The 19,478-nt window shown below is 37.6% G+C and overlaps 1 pseudogene; it reads right to left on the minus strand.

The window, feature by feature from the left end:
• Positions 1–7,132: 7,132 nt before the first annotated feature.
• On the minus strand, positions 7,133–14,995 carry LOC139710201 (putative nuclease HARBI1; annotated as a pseudogene).
• Positions 14,996–19,478: the final 4,483 nt, after the last annotated feature.

Genomic DNA, 19,478 nt, shown 5'->3' on the forward strand with positions numbered 1-19,478 from the left:
TGTTTTATTGATGTTCCATAACAGCAAAATCAAGAATTCTGAGCAAACAATTCTTATGTGAATGCTTGGTAGGCGCCATGCACAGCACTGCATAGTTAAGGCGTATTGCATTATGCACGCACGTGTGTCACAGTTTTTGAATGGTGAAATTGGGCAATGGAAATTCATGAAAAATAGCAATACATGTTTTTCAATAAAATCACAAAAAACAACAAAACAACAGTCTTCTATGCTGCATATAACTGATCATCTTAACATAGGTATTTACATATTGCTGTACAGAAATATCAGTAATTCAGTATGTGAATGAGAAATATTAGTAATTCAGTATGTGAATTATTATACAGTATACTAATTCACATGTACTGATAGGTCTCAGCGCTGGAATCAATTACATGTAATTAGCTTTACTGTACTATGTTTATTTTAAAAACACGTGTGTAGATGATTACAACTGGCCGATAACATGGCTAAAGTACCAATTATTTAAGCACAGAAATAGTGAAAATCCCCTCTTAGATATGCACCAGAACCCATAATTCTACTCCAAAAATAACAAAAAGTCCTTACCGTGGGAGGGGGGACACCCCCTCCCACACCCCCCCCCCCCCCTCGGTCGCTTTGCTCCCTCACATGTGATTTTCAGGAAATTTGGACAGCTCCCTGTGGCATCTGTGATTATAATTTATGCAAATGTCTGCATACATTATGCTCAATATATGTGAATAAGATTTCACTGAAAGTAAGTATTCTTCATTTTCCTGGGTATTGTCATGTAGGTTAGTGTACTAATTGCACAATTTTGATGTGAAGCTCATTTTCAATATTTTACCTAGAATGCTGATGGCAAACAGCTGCCATGGCAACAATGCAGCAAAGCTATGCAGCCACAATATTGCAATGGCCTGAGCAAATAAAAACATACAAATTGTAAACAAGCCAGGCCAGTTTCTTTCTATATCACACGATGAATGCTCTTGATTCATATACTGTACTCTATGAAATTTATGTACTAGTACTACTCATCAATTTTGCCTGAAATATTGTTAGAATCAAATTTTGAATTAATATCCTCCTGAATATAGATACTGATTATTAACATGTACTTTTCTTTAGTTACATATGATGAGTCAGGCTCCTCATTTCATTGGGTGTAAGGGTTGTCAAGATGACTGTACAGGTTGAATAGTCTGCTAACCAACTTTCTATCTTACGTAGAAGAGAAGAATCCATAATTCATCTGGTCCCAGCTGGAGAAGACCACATTAAGTGTACCTGGTTAATGAATAATGAAGAAGAAGAGAAATGCAATTATTATTACTATTATTATTATTATTGCTATTATTATTATTATCATTATTATTATTATTGTTATTATTATTATCATTATTATTATTATTATTATTATTATCATTATTATTATTATTTATTTGGCAATTCAATGTACAATACAAGCTGACATAAAATATAAACAGAAAATTGTATTACATGATATGAAAATTCTGGTGGTTCCAGGTGCATGCTGCTGGTTGCCAGGGGAGGAAAAGGCAAACTTAATCACTGAGGCTCGAGACCTTACTCCTCGACCAGTACATGCACCTAGAATCAGCTATATCAATGTAAAACAGATACAAACATTATCAAATAATACATTATTACACAAAAATGCTCTGAATTCAAACACAAATATGACTAGAATTATAACTGAATATAACCGATGCCCTACCCTGACCTGATAGTGTTAGCTCATCCAGCAAAGCTGGCAATATAGTTAACCATTTTAGACTGAAATGTAACTTATCAATTGTAATGAACATGTGAATACTAATAAATTGATTAATGGAAAAAAAATCTAACTTGTATTGGATAGACATGCAAATTTACCTTTTGAAGTTAGCATATCATCACTAAATTTCCTCGCTCATAGTCCTCTAGAGGTTTGTAAGAGTACACTACAGGGTCATCGTCGTACTTGGCTATGGAAACTTTAGCAGTTCCTTCAAGAAAGCACTGGCCTTTTTTTGACCATCTCTGTTGATACGATGGTATCTGTCTTTCCGTAAGGTTATTGACAAACACAGATCTGGAGAAATGGGTGTTCTGCAGTGGGTGTGTCTTTTACGGATTGTTGGCGCAACTTTCTCTAGAAGAGAGAAGTATTTCTCAGGTGTCATCCAATGATAGTTCCCAAACTTGCTGGTGTCGTTTAGGAGTTGGTTATGCAGGATCGCATGTGGTCCTTCTGAGTCTCTTTTCACATTAAGTTTGTGAACCCACTGTCATCCTCTTTCCAAAATTCTATGACAACGACGCATGGCTAATAAGGCAACGGCACTTGCTTGAAGTTGGGTAGCCATTCTGGATGCTTAATTAATTGGCAGAAGGTTGCGAAGGAAAAACATTCTAATCTAAGATTTTTGTTTTTCAAAATAATTTTATCCGCAATATAAAGAATATTTTTTAATCTGTCATATAAAGTATATGGTTATTCTGTTTGCTAAAATGTATTTCCATACTTTTATATGATCATAAAACATATTATTTTACATTGCTGTACCTACATTTTGATCAATTATTGTATATTTTGTATATATGGTTTCGTTATATTATGTTCTAAGAAAAAAAGATTAGGCCTAAATAAATGTGAATCCTGGTGTGTTTTTTTTCCAAGCTTGAACTGAATGTAAAAAGTCTATTTAACCTCAGGATGTGTTTGCTTATTTCTGCCATAGCCAAGTTTTGACATCTTCACCGCCTACTTAGAGAATCGGGTCTCTTCAGCCATGCTGAAATAAGATAACAGTGCCCTTTATTGAGTTCTGGATTGCACACTCCTCCAGAAATGTCTGACCTCTACCATCATAAAATATTGTAAGTTGACACTCCTCTGAAATGTTAAAATCACTGTGAAATATTCTAAGTTCACAATCACTGTGAAATATTCTAAGTTCACACTTTTTTGAAAATGTCGAAGTCCTGACACCATAAAGTATTGTAAGTTCACACTTCTTTGAAAATGTGTAGCTGCTGGCACCATACAATATAAGTCCACACTACTGAAAAATGTCAAAGATTGTCAAAAACTAGATTCTAGGCAACACTAACTAGAATTCTAATTCAGTTATAAATTCCAAACAGAAGTTACCAATCTAGGTAACAACAAGCTGGATAACAACAGTTTGTATAACAACAATTATTATCCTATGAGACAACGTTCTCACCCCCTATTCCAGGGTTCCAGAGCCTGCTTTGCATCATCGCCATCTTGCTGTTCAATAAAGAACATTACAACCTTTCTTAATAGATTTGCCTAAGAGATTGTGAGCATGTAAGTTGAAATTTCTAAAACAATTTGGTACACCACTGATAATCCAAGATTTCTATACAAGTAATATTTCTATTACTTTGTGATTATTAATCACCATGGTAAATGTATACCATACTTGTCCGTACTTTTTTGAGAAGCAAAAAATTTAATTTCGCCAAAGTCAACAACGGAAAGAAACCCTAAATTCACTATCCATCTTCCAGATAGAATTAATTTTTCTAATTTCCCTAACTAGTAATACCATCAAAAATATTTGCTAAGTATTTTTTTTAATATCCTCATGTCTTGCTTTATAAATCCTGGAAATGCTAACAACAATTTAGGGACTTAGAAAATTTTATACTCAGATTGCTCTAAGTTAGCCTCAGACTGAGAGAATCAAATCACAAAGCATCAAGAACATCAAAGACAAAGTCAAAGATCACCATCAAGATTATCAGCCAGGGTAAAAATTTAGTCTTCCCGGGCCCCTTTTATACCCTCTGACCCTGATGAGTCCTAAAGTGCAGACAGTATTACTCTGAACACTGATTGGCTTGAAGCTTTTACGTCACTCACAGCGGTAAATTGATGGGGAAGTATACATCTGTGACCATTGATCGCTGGGGAATTAACCTGGTTACAACAAATTTTATGCTCTAATCTTTGGATATTACACTTGCAAAGCAAATTCTGACTGTTCACCAAGAACTTATTTCTCTTCATTATAGAAGGTAAGAGGTGAAATTACACATTTTATAATGTCATTTCTTGTACGTGAATACACTCAATTTTACCTCAGTCGCACAAGTACAATTCTATGTACTGTGACTGGGCTGTAAGTAGCACTTAGGGTTCACCATTGCAAGTAATTTTAGACATGCCAGTAAAGCAACATAGTCTCATTTGACACTTGTTTGTAAAAAAAATTTAATGACTTAACTTTCTTCCCAAATCCAATCTTGTACACCAAAGAGTTCTACAAGATCGAAAACCTATGTCATAAATTTTAAATACATTGTACATCTGTTTACATTGAATGATACAGTCACTATGACATACTAAGTACACTTTGCAATTGTCCATTGTCACCTGGCTAATGTCAACACATTGCCATTTATGTGTGCATCCTGCTTGTCTTATTTCATCGTTAATTAAACATGTTCTTAAATAAAATCTTCCTCGCTAGAATTTTCATTTTGTGCAAAAAGCTTCAAATCTTCAATTCCACTGAACCATCCAATTACAGAGTGTATTTTTCATTTTGTGTGGCTGTCCTATAATTCCAGCCATGGTGAGTTTTAGGTTATATGGCTCGCCATACATGAGGTAGTGAACGTGTTGATAGGTAAGTTGAAGTTATTGGTCTTTTAAAACTATGCACCAATGCCTCTGGTCCCTAAAACCCAGGATTTTCCAAGTCACAACCCACACCATGGCCTTGGCCAAAGGAAATCTGGTAAAGTGTGACACCAAATGTAATTCTTTGAATCTCCCTTTGTTACACTAGATTTGGTAGTCAAACATATCTGAATGATTAAAGTACTAAATACATGTATTGTAATACTTTTGTGACCTTGTATTTTGTAACCCCCCCCAAAAAAAATTTAATAGTAGTAACAACTTTAGATCTAACTTAGATTTCAACAGAGATACTCAACACGTACATGAGGTAGTGAACATGTTGATAGGTAAGTTGAAGTTATTGGTCTTTTAAAACTATGCACCAATGCCTCTGGTCCCTAAAACCCAGGATTTTTCAAGTCACAACCCACACCATGGCCTGGGCCAAAGGAAATCTGGTAAAGTGTGACACCAAATGTAATTCTTTGAATCTCCCTTTGTTACACTAGATTTGGTAGTCAAACTTAATATCTGAATGATTAAAGTACTAAATACATGTATTGTAATACTTTTGTGACCTTGTATTTTGTAACCAAAAAAAAAAAAATTAATGGTAGTAACAACTTTAGATCTAACTTGGATTTCAACAGAGATACTCAGCACGTACATGAGGTAGTGAACGTGTTGATAGGTAAGTTGAAGTTATTGGTCATTTAAAACTATGCACCAATGCCTCTGGTCCCTAAAACCCAGGATTTTCCAAGTCACAACCCACACCATGGCCTGGGCCAAAGGAAATCTGATAAAGTGTGACACCAAATGTAATTCTTTGAATCTCCCTTTGTTACACTAGATTTGGTAGTCAAACTTGATATCTGAATGATTTAAGTACTAAATACATGTATTGTAATACTTTTGTGACCTTGTATTTTGTAACCAAAAAAAAAAATATTTAATAGTAGTAACAGTTTAAATCTAACTTAGATTTCAGCAGGGATACTCAGATAGTTTTTGTCCAACCCACCAAAGGTGAGGGGAGACTAAGGGATCGCCTGCGGCATCTGTCTGTCTGCCGTCCGTCTGTCGTCCGTCTGTCTGCCCGTTGTCTGTCCATAGCGCTTCAAGAACTTCAATATCTCTTTACTCTGGGCTTTAATTGCAATCAAACTTCGAGGGAAGAGGGGTCATACAAAGTTTCACATTTTGCCATATATGAAGGTCACCTCAAGATCAAAGCTAACAGGCAGGGGTCAATGAACTTTAGGGCCCAATGTTACGTTTTTATGGCGTGTTTCTATTATGGGTAATAACTTTTGATCCATAACTCCATTTGTGACCAAACTTGGATGGTAGATGTCCCTTGGGGAGTGGATGATCACCACAAGTCAATGGTCACAAGCATGGGTCAACGAACTTATAGAGCCCAATGTTAAGTTTATATGGCATGTTTCTATTATGGGTCATAACTTTTGATCTATAAATAACTCCATTTGTGACTAAACTTGGATGGTAGATGTCCCTTGTGGAGTGGATGGTCACCACAAGTTCATTGGTCACAAGCATGGGTCAACGAACTTTTAGAACCCAATGTTAATTTTTTATGGCACATTTCTATCATGGGTCATAACTTTTGCTCCATAGGTCCGTTTGTGACTAAACTTGAATGGTAGATGTCCCTTGGGGGTGGATGATCTCCACAAGGTCATAGGTCACAGGCAGGGGTCAACAAATTTTAAGGGCCCAGTGTTAAGTTTTTTGGCACTTTTCTTTTTTGCCATAAATTTTTACCCTTTTATATCTCTTTTTATCTGTTATATCTCCTATTTTTTAATTGTTCTATCCCATTCGTGTACAATTTCTTGTATGCGAATGGGCAAGACACATTATGGCACTTGCCTTGTTAGTAGTTAACCCTTCCCCATATAGACCCCTTAGTTTAATCACTTATCCCCATTCTTGTCTGTGAAGTTGGCCATGAACTTATGTGCGATCTACACCATGGCTCCTTGCAGTTGCCATGGAAACAATGCATTTGATAAGCAAAATCAGCTGTTTTGGAGTTGACCAGCATGGTTCTGGTTACCATCATTACTATGGGGAAAGGAGGAGTTTTGCCATTCGCTTTCGGAACTCCAGCTGAGTCAGTGGTTTTGGGCGTCCACTTTTGGTCACCCAGTGAGGGGCCTCAGATTCATTTATTAGAATGAGTGCATTAGATACGGCCACATCAACTCAAAAACAACAAAAACTCGCCTCAAAATTGTTGGAAACCAGATAATCATGTGATAAAAAATTAACACAACACTCTCAAAAGTATGCCTGTACTGTGAAAATAAAGGGACAGAGTGAAATGAAAGCAAAAGAGAGAAGAATGAGAGAAATGGACGAGAAACTTAACAACTTATGCCACACCAATGGGTAACCATAGCAATGTAATCTTGAGGAAGATCTTATCCTCAGTAATGCACAAACTGGACTGACAGAAGTGAACAGTAATCTTCCGCCGAGTTCCTTTTTCTGCCGGCTGGGTCTGGCTGGGTGTCCTGGATGCCAGAAATCCTTGTGCAGACGTTTGACGTTGTTGAGTTGTCTAGCATCACCCATAGGACTGATCTGATGTTGAAATGGGGCACTTGCTTCCCGTCTTGTCAGAGTCACCAGCTGGCTTGGTTTTGTTGCCGTCTCCATTCCTACCGCATTGGGGTTAAAGGGCGAGACCCCTGCTTTCCTGACAGCTGACTTCAGGTTTTCCTGTCCCATGGCTCTGATGGAAGCTAGGGAGGAGAGATGGGTGACGTCATATATGGTGATGATTTCACCCGGACATGCTTGCATGTACTTGGCACATTCTGTGTGCTGTAGGCTCTCTTCAAGCAGGTATAATGTCAAGTGGCTGGAGAATGTGGCTTGTGTGTGCAGGAAGCATGAACAACACGATCTGATGAGCTCTAGCTGGCATATTCGATAACAGGGATGGAAATGTGCGTTGAATATGTGTCGTACAGGGTGATGACAAATTCGTTGACTTCTCGTGGAGGGAGTGAGGGCAGGATGTGTTGCTCAAGGTAGTTCATGAAAACATCTCCGTTACTCGAACTTTCTGTCATGCACATCCTGGACCCAGGGATTGTGCCATTCGTGGGATCGGGTGTCCTACATTTCCCTTTGAAGACGTAAGAAGGGGGAATTGCTCTCCGGTAGCACTCCCACATGCTCGAAGTGTTGTTGTACCGATCTGCTGTGATGTTATTGAGTTGATCTGTGTTCAGTTCTTCAACTCGCCACTTTAGGAGGCTTTTGATCTGCATTGAAGTTCATCTCATTCTATGTTGTATGTTGTAAAACTGAAAATAGATTAAGCAATTGTACTCCTTATCACATAAAGAATTACATATTGTAGTTCTATAAATGGACCATGAGCTTTTTAATCAGGAAGATTAACTTTCAATGATATTAAATTAAGTGAGCTACAATGTAATATTTTCTATAGCATTTTGACAAGATGTTACAAAAATGGTAATTGTGTAATTGGGTACACTTAATGTCGATAATTCTTGAAGGGTAGTTCCTGACAATTCCAAACATTTTTCAGAATTCCAAATTACAAACTACACATTTTTATAATTCAAATTCATCAGGAGATACAATTATTGCAATATCGACTGGTTAAGAATTACGATATGCTATAGGTTCACTTGAATGTGGTTGCGAAGCAACCCAAGGAAAATAAACAACGAGGAAGGAATGCATACCTTCTTCATAGGTGAACTCTGTTAGCTAGGACAGTTTAATGGAAATTTAATGCCACAAAACTCATAATCATTTATAGCTATTCCAAAATAGATATTTTAAATAAATAAAGTTAATTGATTAATGTGCTATCTAAGCGCATGATTATACAAATCATCAGATCTCAAAGTATACATGTACATGTACAAGTATAACAAATGTATTGCACTAATTCATGTATTATCCATTTTAGAGCTGGCTTTTTGTAAACAGATTTATGATTTTTTAAATTACAGACGTCTTAGAAATCAAATTTGTGATACAAACTTAGAATAAGTTTTATGTGACGTGACATGAGCAAGGAATTTCATGAAGCTCTACTGAATGCAATAAACCTTGTAATTAATGTTAAAGTACCTACTGTATAATTTATTGATTTGAGTGAATATTAATTGATGACTGGCCCTTGTGATTCATGAATGTCTGGCCAAACTCTCCACCAGGATTTGAATGAGAACATGACTCCAATCAGTTGCCCCATTGAATCCCAGGATGTGCGAGTACTCATAGAATTCTTGTTGAATGCCACGAAATTGGTCCAGGAAATGAACGAATCTCCCATGCCTAGCTGCTAGCAGAGAAGAGACATCTGCTTTGAGTTTTGACAATGTGTGTTGTGATCAGTGGTTTCAAAGGTGTGCCACTACAAAGTAAGGCCTACTGGAAAATAAGGAATGTTTCCTCCTGACTGTCTGCTGTTTGTTCCCCCCTTGTGTGCAGTTGTGTCTTGGACAAAACCAAGCATGAACATCCAATAAGTGTTGGGCAAACATGTCAACACCACCATGGGTGCAAAAACTTGTTCCTAGATATTTTGCCCTTGCACATCTCCAAGCATTCTTGCCACTCCAAAGGGTAAGTCTTGTGTGTGCTGGCGGGAGCTTTCTCAATTTTTCTCTTTCCTTCGTAGTAGGCCCTTACTCTAAACTTTACATAGAGTAAGGGATTGAGTATTCGACCACCTAAGCGGTTTTGCCGAATTTGTTTAAAAACAAGTTACAGAACCAAAGTGATAAACACAAATTGTGAAAGCATATAATACATCAACATAATATATGACGCTGAAACCATAGTGAAAGATGTTACCATGGCACCAGGTATAAATGAGACACGCTTCCACGGAGGGAGTTTTCGGCCGCGTCGAAGTTTTCGGCCGCTGTATAGTGTGTGATGACACACCTTATGTCATGACTGTAACATGGTGGTATTTCACTCTCAAATTGTTGTAAATGGTTATCATATTAACAATCAAAATTCCTCTCTTCCTATTCCATCCAAGCATTTCATATTTGCCATCTAAATCTTATGTTAAATGCTGTCTTTTTCTTAACCTTTATTTTCTCTGTAACAGATTGAAAAATAATAGAATGATTTTCTTTCTGACATTTTCTTTCTCATGAGTATATAGATGTTTTAATTGCTAAAATTTTCTAGATCTCAATCTACACATACATATCCATGTTATGGAATTGAATTTTATATGATTTTCATGACTTCATTCAAAGAATAGTGTGAAGTAGTACACTAAATTAATTAAAAAAGAAATGAGTGTGGAGTACTTAAACAAAACATGATTTGCACATGATTAACTCATTTTAATAGTAAATATTCCAAGCAAATATGATACTTTGCAAGCAAGAAACATTGCGTAATCATTTTCGTGAGAGGACATGATCGGAATGCAATGAAACCACTGGCAAGAAAAAATAAAATAAGTGAAAAGAAAATAGAGTACAGCTGAATATTGTCAAAAGAATAGAAGGATAATGACCCTGAATTTACTGGAAATACTCACCTAGATAGTTTTACTCTATTCCTTGTCATGTAAATGAAAGTTTAAAAAAAGTCTCTGTAGTGTCAAAAGAAGTTGTAAGCGCAATGTTGTTGTTTGTTTATTCCAGCATTTAATCTCTTGAATCAAGTCCAATCACACGAAACAATGAATCTGTTTAAAAAAGGGGGGCAGGGTCATGGTTGGGAATTGAAGATGCTTTTCTAGTGAGGGGGTGATGAATGTGCTTAGGGTCATTCGTCTGTCTATCGAAGTAGGCCTACTCGTTACTCATTATAGTGAAAGAGCAATTACTTACTTCATTCTTCTTCTCACATAATGAAGTGTTAGCATCTCTGCAAGTTTTTGTTGCCTTCTGTTTTGTCGCCACAGGGAGTGTCTTTGATAGTGTAGCAACGATACATGGCTACAGCACTGCCCTAACATCTTCTCATGCCTGCAAAAAAACATGCCTCCCAGACATGTATGATATTCTCGCTACATGTACCAGCCATTTTGATGGAAAATGATTATACAGACATAGCTTTGTGAAAAGAAAAAAAGAATCAAAGAAAAGCTTGGAATTTTCCCTTCAGCTTTTGCTCACTGCATGTCTAGTTTAAACCTCTCTATGAGAAATTTCATGGCTTTAAAGGGGAAGGCTAGTAACTGATCAGTGGGAATCAGTGGAAATGCTGGGAGATGATTGTTCCAATCCTTATGGGATTCATTCAAGAGTTCGTTGTATATCTATTGTTGTGTGAAAATGATTTGCTTCAGAATCGTCTCATATTCAAGTAATGTGCAGTTTAATGCTTCCAGGTTAGCGTCCCTGGTCAGTGACGGAGCATTAATCTGCACATTACTTGAATGTGAGACCGTTCTAGCAAATCATTTTCACACAACAATAGATATACAATGAACTCTTGAATGAATCCCATTAGGATTGGAACAATCATCTCCCAGCATTTCCACTGATTCCCACTGATCAGTTACTAGCCTTCCCCTTTAAAAAAGAGAAGGTTTTTCTCCAAAGCGGTGCCCACCCAACAGGCTTTAAACCAATAAAGCTTCAGTGCACTGTCTCATGGCAACAGTTGATCTTCATAAGTAGTGCCTTTCCGTGATGTTTTTCTGACAACACATTACGGTGTATTTTCATGTTCAACTTCACCATTCATACTGTCATAACTGAGTCGTAATTGTGCGAACAGGCCCTAATGGCTTGAGAGTACAACATATGACTTAGCAGTATTGTGCAGGGTGACCGTGTGGTGACAGTGTGGTGATTCAAGTTGGATTTTACAGGCCATGCCTACATCACTCCCCATAAATCCTAGTGTACTTTATCCAACACCAAGTAAGACCGTTCCGGTTGATTGAGCCTGTTTATATTTCAGTTTGGCTTGTCTTCTTCTGAGAGTTAGCATCTACAATTTGTATTTGTATGTGTCACCAAATTGTTCTTTGTGAGTTTGTGTGCCACGTAGTATGACTTCTCTGGTCACCATGACCGTCATCACCATGGGAGCTGAGGAGACGTTTCGCCAGACGCTTTCTGAACTCAAGCTTAGTCTGCTGTTTTAGGCGTCCACTTCTGGTTTCTGCTGGAGGCTCTCGAACAAATCAACAGTGGTGAAGAAGTTGTCCATGTTGACTACATGATGCTTCCCCCAAAGCCGTTCAGTCATATATAGCATATATATACAGTAGTCTGTTTAAAAATAAAAACGTATTTTAGTAATGTTAGTATACCACAAAACACTTTTGTTGCATAATAATGACCTTGAAATTTAATCCAAAATATGATAGAAAAAATAAATTGCTCTATTTACCTCATTGCAATGCATGTAAATATGTGTTTTGAAACACTTTTCACAGAGCAATTTTTCAAGAATTATGACAGCTGACAGGCTATCATATTCAGGTTCTAAACTATTTGTGCCCTTCTTTCAGATGTAGTGTCAATTTGATCATGAATGTTATACCCTTGACCTTGAAGTTCTTCTAAAAATGGCTCTGAGGGGATGTCCACTGTCTCCTAAGAGGAAACCACTCTCCCCTCTGTTCTGCAGAAACCTTCCAAGATGGCTCATTTGAAGGACTCGTGCATCATGCGCAGAGCCGGGCCATCTACAAGGTCATAGTACCGGTAACATTAACCTTCAGATACAATACAGTGGTTACCTGTTCAATGTGACCCTGACAGTATGCATCCTTTCAAAAGTTTCCAATTAGAAATATAAAGTTTCAGGAAAACAATGGTGGGATGGTTAGATTTCAAACTTTCAGCTTCGATAAGAATTGTTGTGTGATAGAATGATATTTTCATGTGGGATATCTCACTGAGATGGAAATACTTACAACATACCTGTAGCATTGTCAGAATGAGTTAATGATGTTGAAGTTATAAATATCTTGGTAAACGTAATCATTAAAGTGTATAGGAATTAGAAAGAAAATACAACATAAATCAAACCACAAAATTGAAGCGTAAGTTGGCCTATATTAGATAATTATATCTAAATTATAAAACAAAAATCCCAAATACACAAAGATTCAATATAAAGTTAGTATTCAAATCAATATCATATAAATAGAAATGTGAAATTCCAAACTGGCCCATCACACCCCTTCTTGCTAAGAATGATTAAATGCTGAAAAGGAAGACACAAAAAAATGAAAATGTGTGCATATGAAGTAGATCAATGTCTTAATAGAGGCACAGATAAGATTGAACAATTTTGGAAATTTTAGGGCTTTACAGGTTGCATTGGCATACCATCCCTACTCAAACAATTCTTTAAAAAAGTAAGGAATCAAAATATTCCAATTGAAATTTCTTATTTTCTAATTAAGAAGTTTCTTTTTTTTGTAATTAATTACTTTCTTATTAATCTATTTCATTTACTTGGGTGTGTCATGTTTGCATTATATACATGTATAAATTCTTTTTTTTTTTTGGAAGGGGGGAAGGGAGGGAATTGTTCCTTGTTCGTCCATTCACCACCCGGCCCCTCCAAATGAGCATGCTAATGCTCCCTCTCGCAAATTACACCCCAGGCCCCTCTATGCAGACAATAATAATTATAAGAAGGAGAAAAAATTTGGTGTCACACATTGTTTGTACGTTTATGGTACAACAGAACTTCCTGTTGACGAATACATGTTCATTAACACCGAGGACAGCAGAGTTCAAACCCACATGTGTACAATCTACAGCCCCCAAGGCACTCGGGAAACCTGCTATGGTGAAGAACTCGTTCTTCACATGGTCTGCCTCAGCTCACGTTGGGAATTTGATGAACTGCATTGGAAATAGAAATTGAAGTTAAGTTTATCTTAAGTGTTGGCTTTTTTCACTCTTACTTCAAATCAATGTGCTAACTTAAATTCTTACAGATAGGACAGCTAGTGTAGTACTGGTCCACTGTAGCTAGCTGTAAACCCTGAGGCCTAGTGGCATGCCGTTGATAGCCGGCGTAGCTAGCAGCCAGGACAAGTATGATCTGTGAGGATGATGGTCACGCTCATCTAGCCCCGAGCGATCGCGACCGAATTGGTAATAGCCGCATTTGTTTACATTTATTCGGCTGTATAACTTTAACAGTGTACAAGGCATTGAAATAGATGAATAATTGATATTAAGTAGACTCTGCGCATGGCCTGGCCTGGGCTGGGGCTTAACTTTGCAAAAACTGAAGAAGAGTGTATTAAACCAAAAAAGATCATAGACAGAGTCTAGATCTTTGCTTTCAATACTCAAAGAACAGAAGTTCAAAGAGACTGTAGTCATAATGATTCTGCTAGTATTCAGCTTAGCAATAATAGACTAACGTTATAGTAATGTTGACTATTGTCTTTCTACTCTAGTACAATACTAGAATAGTACTACAGTAGTAGGTTTTAGAGGACGAGCTGCCATTCATTGGATGTGTGCCTGCATTTGGGGGGGGGGGGGGGATGGCAGCTGGTGGCTGTTGTAGGCATTGGGGGAAAAAAGGTGTAAATCGGGAGCAGATGAGGCATCTGCGTGTTAAACCAATGACAGCTCCTGCACTTGGCATCACTTTTTGTTGTACAAAATGTGCCTTTTTTTATGGCTGCCCACATCCCAACCCCCCCCCCCCCCCCCCCCCCCGAGTTTATAGGTAATAGGCACAGAGTCACAATGTGTGCTCATATTGCCTTGGACTTCAACAGACTAGAAAATGTAGTAGGTTAATACTAATATTATATACATCTGTGGTTACAATAGACTCAGAGAAAGAGTCAGTGACTCAGTAAGACTGAATGACTGTAGTTCTACTAACCGTTAGTGCATTTTGTCCAATTCAGTGAATGACTGTATCCAACAAAGGTTAACTACAATTTCATATATATTTCTATATATATTAGAGAGAGAGAGAGAGTTCTATATACGGAATATTATTAAAATTAAAGAAGGTGCAAGAGACACCGCCTACCTCACTTCCCCGTTGAACCAGGGCCAGTGTCACTTTACGGATGCATCGCGACACTGTCGTGATGCTCACTCTGTGTGATCTAGCTATTTGACAGAGCAGAGTGCCTCCAGCATAGTGCATTATTGCTATGCACACTTGTACAAGAACTGGCAATGATCTATTCCTGTTCGTTCTTGGCTGAATATCGCCTCTCATCAAGTTCACTAGAAAGTTAATTCCCTGTCGTGTAAATCTGTAGGCTTTCTTTATCTTTGTGTCGTCTAGTCCCCAGAATGGATCTTCTCTGGGGAAGGAGACCTTCCTACCCCTAGCCACCATTTTGTTGCTATGAAGCTCTTACGAATGACTTATGAACAACCTTTGATTTTTAAGAGCAGCCTGAACCTGTTGTAAAGTTACGAGCAACTTGTTGAACTTACGAACAACTCCCATCTTTATGAAATCTTTCACACTCTGTTCGACAGTATGACTCATAGGAGTCACTTCTTAGTTCTCTGTATGCTAACAAACACTTTTGTTGAACTGGTGTAGATTTTTCATTGGAAATATTTGTCACCAATGTGTGGACTGGTCTGGACTAAATATCTGGGTCTCACACAATTTATCTAAATTATATGTCTCTTGACATATTTAAAATTTTGATGTTACTAATGAGATGTGTAAATCCCAACGCAAAGCATTATCTCCAGTAGGGTCATTATACCCAATTGAATGTTGGAAACATATCATCAGTTGAGCCTGATATTCAACTGCTCACAAGCTGACTGATGTCATCTTCTGCTTCTTCTGCTTCGAAAGGAGCATTTATGACTCCTCCTGACTAACCACATTGTGTAGCAAAGCATGAACATTTGATATCATTCTGTTTATAAGAGAATTACCAGTATCTCAGGTTGTACAATTATATCCCAGTCCTATGTTAATATTCTCATCAACTTTGTTGAATGAGACAGTCTTTTCACACTCTTTGCAACTGTGATATGCAGAGGAGATAGTTTTTCTCATCATTCATGACTTATTGTAACAGAAATATAAATGCAGCTCTTCTCTCTTTTCTTCTGTAATTGGATTGTCCTTCATCCTTCTTCTGAAGGAACATTTAAAAATGGGGTAAACAATATCATTATAAGTGTCATGCTCTTTCTCCAAGTGTATGAAGGAAGCTAACTGCAGAAAGGAGTGCAAATAGTCATCATGGAAAGAATGCTCATGGTGAAATCATAGGTTCCGCTGAGCAAGTAAGTTCATAATGTCTTACTGTATGAAGTTAGTGAGTCAAATTTTGGGAAGGACATATCCAAACGAGCACTCGCACACAAACAAATCTTAATCAGACACTAATTATTAATAGTGCGTCAACAAGTATCGTATCCTGGTTTCATGCCTAAACACATAATGTAGAATTTCAAACCAGAATAACTGTAAGAACAAATCACTGTCATGAATTTGTATTTATTATAAATAATCATTTTGTCAAATAACAGTATTCAGTTCCATGGGTTTCTGACTTAAAGCATAATTATTTTGTAGATGATGTTAAAACAAGAATTGTAGCTTCAAAAGAGAAAAATCAATGCGATAATTTTTGTATTCTTTTCTTTTTGTGAGGCCCAACTTGAATTTGCAAAGAACCCTAACTAAATTTTACAAATCAACAAATTACAAGTACTGCACTTTTGTACGTGCATGCTCATTCATGAAAGAGGAATGGAAAATAGAAGATTGCTGTAATATTATTAAATAATTATTCAATGAACGTAATAAATATGTATATAAACACATCATCGGTTTTATGCCAAAAGGGTCTTAAATCAGTTCCTCTATTACTGGCAATTTAAAGATTCAGAAAAGGGGGGGAGGCAAGAATTCTACTAATTTTTTTTTTGGTGATTATTGGAAAAAAAAGTGGGCATCAGCAAAAGCAAGGGGTGGCTGAGGAGTGATCTTTTGGGTGATCACCCTCTCAAAAAATGAGGGGGAGGACAATTTTATTTGTGAATGATTACCAATAACAAATTATCAGCTAAAAAACACGGGGGCCAATTTGCCCCCCCCCCCCCCCCCCCCTGGATCCACCACTGCTTTTGGCGTAAGACCGGATGTGCTTCAAAGTCTAAGACTGACAGCAATATCTATTGGCCTACTTTGTTCATCATGGGGGCATGAAGGGCAAAGATAATACTTTTTCCGAATCCAGTTTGGAAGATGCCAAATGTGTTTCTCCCTTCTGCAGCTGTTCGCAGCATCATTTTTTGATGTTCTTTAAGGGAAAGATTCTCTCCGAAAATCTTCCTTGCCACTTCGTCGATGATGCTTTCATGCCAGATATTTCATGAATGGATGTAAATTTACAGCACACTCGGTTTATTGTTTTGACCATGTTTCAAATAGTCAGAGCCTAATGATCCTGTTGTGCACGATGCACGTAATATAGCAATATAGGACTTCTCTTTGCGTGATTCTTGCCAGACACATTTCATAAATCAAATGTACTGTCAAATTTACTACCAATTGCTATCCTTGAACATTTATAATATAATCTTCAGATGCTATTAGGCCGTATTCTGTCCAGTGCATACCAGGCCTACGTTCGCCTGCTGTTGTTGTTTTTTTCATTGTCATTTTGGCATAAGAAAATACAGCGACTTCCCTGAAAAGTTCGAGTTTAATTTCAATGTGGAAATCTGCATATAAATGCAGGTGGATGTTGACACGATATCTGAAAATCTCCATCCTTTACAAAGGGTTTCCCCCAAAGGGGTAACAGTGCACCACAAAAAAAAACAAACAAACATTTGTCTAAATACACATTTGCTTTATAGGAACAGAAAGGTCTGTTTTTTGTTTTTTTTTTTCTTGGTGGGGGGGGGGGGGGGGGGGTTGGCAAGTAAGAAAAAAATGTAATGTGATAAACTTAAGTTCCAAATTATATTGAGGATCGTAAAATACTGAGCACATGGTTTCTAATAAGTGAACAACACAACCTCACGGATACCAATAGGCCTTATTTACTTTTATATTCCAGTTTTGTGAAGAGAATGTCTTGCTATTTACCATGCAATGAACAAAAAAGTAAACAAAGTTTCACACGATACATTGTATGGAAAATACAACATCCTTTGAACATGGATTCCAGTAAGGACACAGCAGAATTCTGTGTGCTTTTATCAGGAACATCCGTAACATCATTTACAAATGGTTCTAGATAAAGGGCCAACACAACCTTACGGCCAAAACAGTACATTAACATTGATCCAACTAACTAAAACAAAAAAGATTTGTAAATGCTAAACAGGCTTCAGCTATTGTAAGATAACTAACACCATAACAATTAAAAAAAAACTGACCTAAACTACGAAAACCAACCATGAACATACAACAGTCAATTTATAGGTCCATTACGTTTGCATACGTGAAGATGCGGCTTTTGATGGCTGCCAGTGATGCAAGTGAATCCTCCTTGCCTGGATTTGGCACCAGCACGTACCAGCACGTCAATTTCGGGCCTCCACTGGAGCGCGGCCCGTCATGGATGATATTGCTGTTGAATAGACAGTACACATCGCTCAGCACATGTTCCGCCAAGCCCCTGGATATCCACTTAGCGATCTCTCGAGGGACCCTCCCGATGTTCTGACCACAACAATCCCTCACAGTTTGTGCTTCTCTTCCCCTTGAGGCTGGACAGGTTTCCCTCCCCATTATCCCCTCGTCCAGCTGGTCAGCCCTTAAAGCCATGACTTTGATGGCGTTGGGGTCATATCGATTTTCGGGCTCTCCCTGTGCCGTCATCACGAAGGCCGGATCCATCAATGGTGTACCTTGAAGGTGTGGTAACCATAACGGTTGACCTGAATGCTGAACATTTGACACCTGATCCTGCCCCCCAACACATGTCTCAGGCTAGGATTGTCAGACATTAAGTGGCTAATGTAGGTTGCTCATATCCATTGGATGCATTAGAATTTCATATCCATGCACGCTGCAATATATTTGTGACATGCATGTGTCAATGTACAGTGTATGCTATAGTTCCATATCGAGTGGTGCCCTCCCACTGAATTGAGACACAGCTTCCACTATAGGGGGAGGATGTTGAGCATCTTAGTTCTTTCCCTGGAACAATATTTCTTGTTCATGTTCATTCCACAACACCAGAATTTTAGTTTCTGGATGTAGCACTGTGGATCAAAATGGAGTTAAACCAGAACACTAAAACTTAGTAATCTTGTTTTCTTGAGGCTTGTATTCTGTGAAGCTCTATGATGGATTCATATTTTATTTTGCCCCGACACGTACATTTTACAATGTTGCGTGCAAATAGTAAATGGTATAGTTTTCCATAGCGCGTGCATGGGCGTACTGTTTACCATTATGAATTTGTACTACTGTATTTGGGGCTAGCTAGAAGCAGGCCTAGCCTATGGGCCTGGACTAGCTTAACTATCTGAGTTATGATTAAATGGCGTGTGTTCAATCGACATACAGTGCTATATGTCTGTGTAGGGCCATAAATGTAGATATGCCGCTGAATTACATGCAAACTGACATATATATAAAATGAAATCTTTTAATTCAGTAAGTTTATATTTTATTAATCATGTGGGCCTAGATTTGGAGGATATAAAACAGAAAATCCCCTTGTAATTTTCCCTACCGTAATACTAGTATTTCTAGATCCACAATTAAGCAAATTCCACTTTTCCTCCAACATTCACATAAACATGCATTCATTTCTCATTAGTCATCTAAGTTACATAAATTTCAGTATCAAACTGGAAGTGATGTTTAAAAATGTTTC

This window comes from Diadema antillarum, unplaced genomic scaffold (genome assembly GCF_040938485.1).
Source record: "Diadema antillarum isolate AM-2024a unplaced genomic scaffold, OU_Dant_1.0 seq00001508_RagTag, whole genome shotgun sequence".
Taxonomy (NCBI): domain Eukaryota; kingdom Metazoa; phylum Echinodermata; class Echinoidea; order Diadematoida; family Diadematidae; genus Diadema; species Diadema antillarum.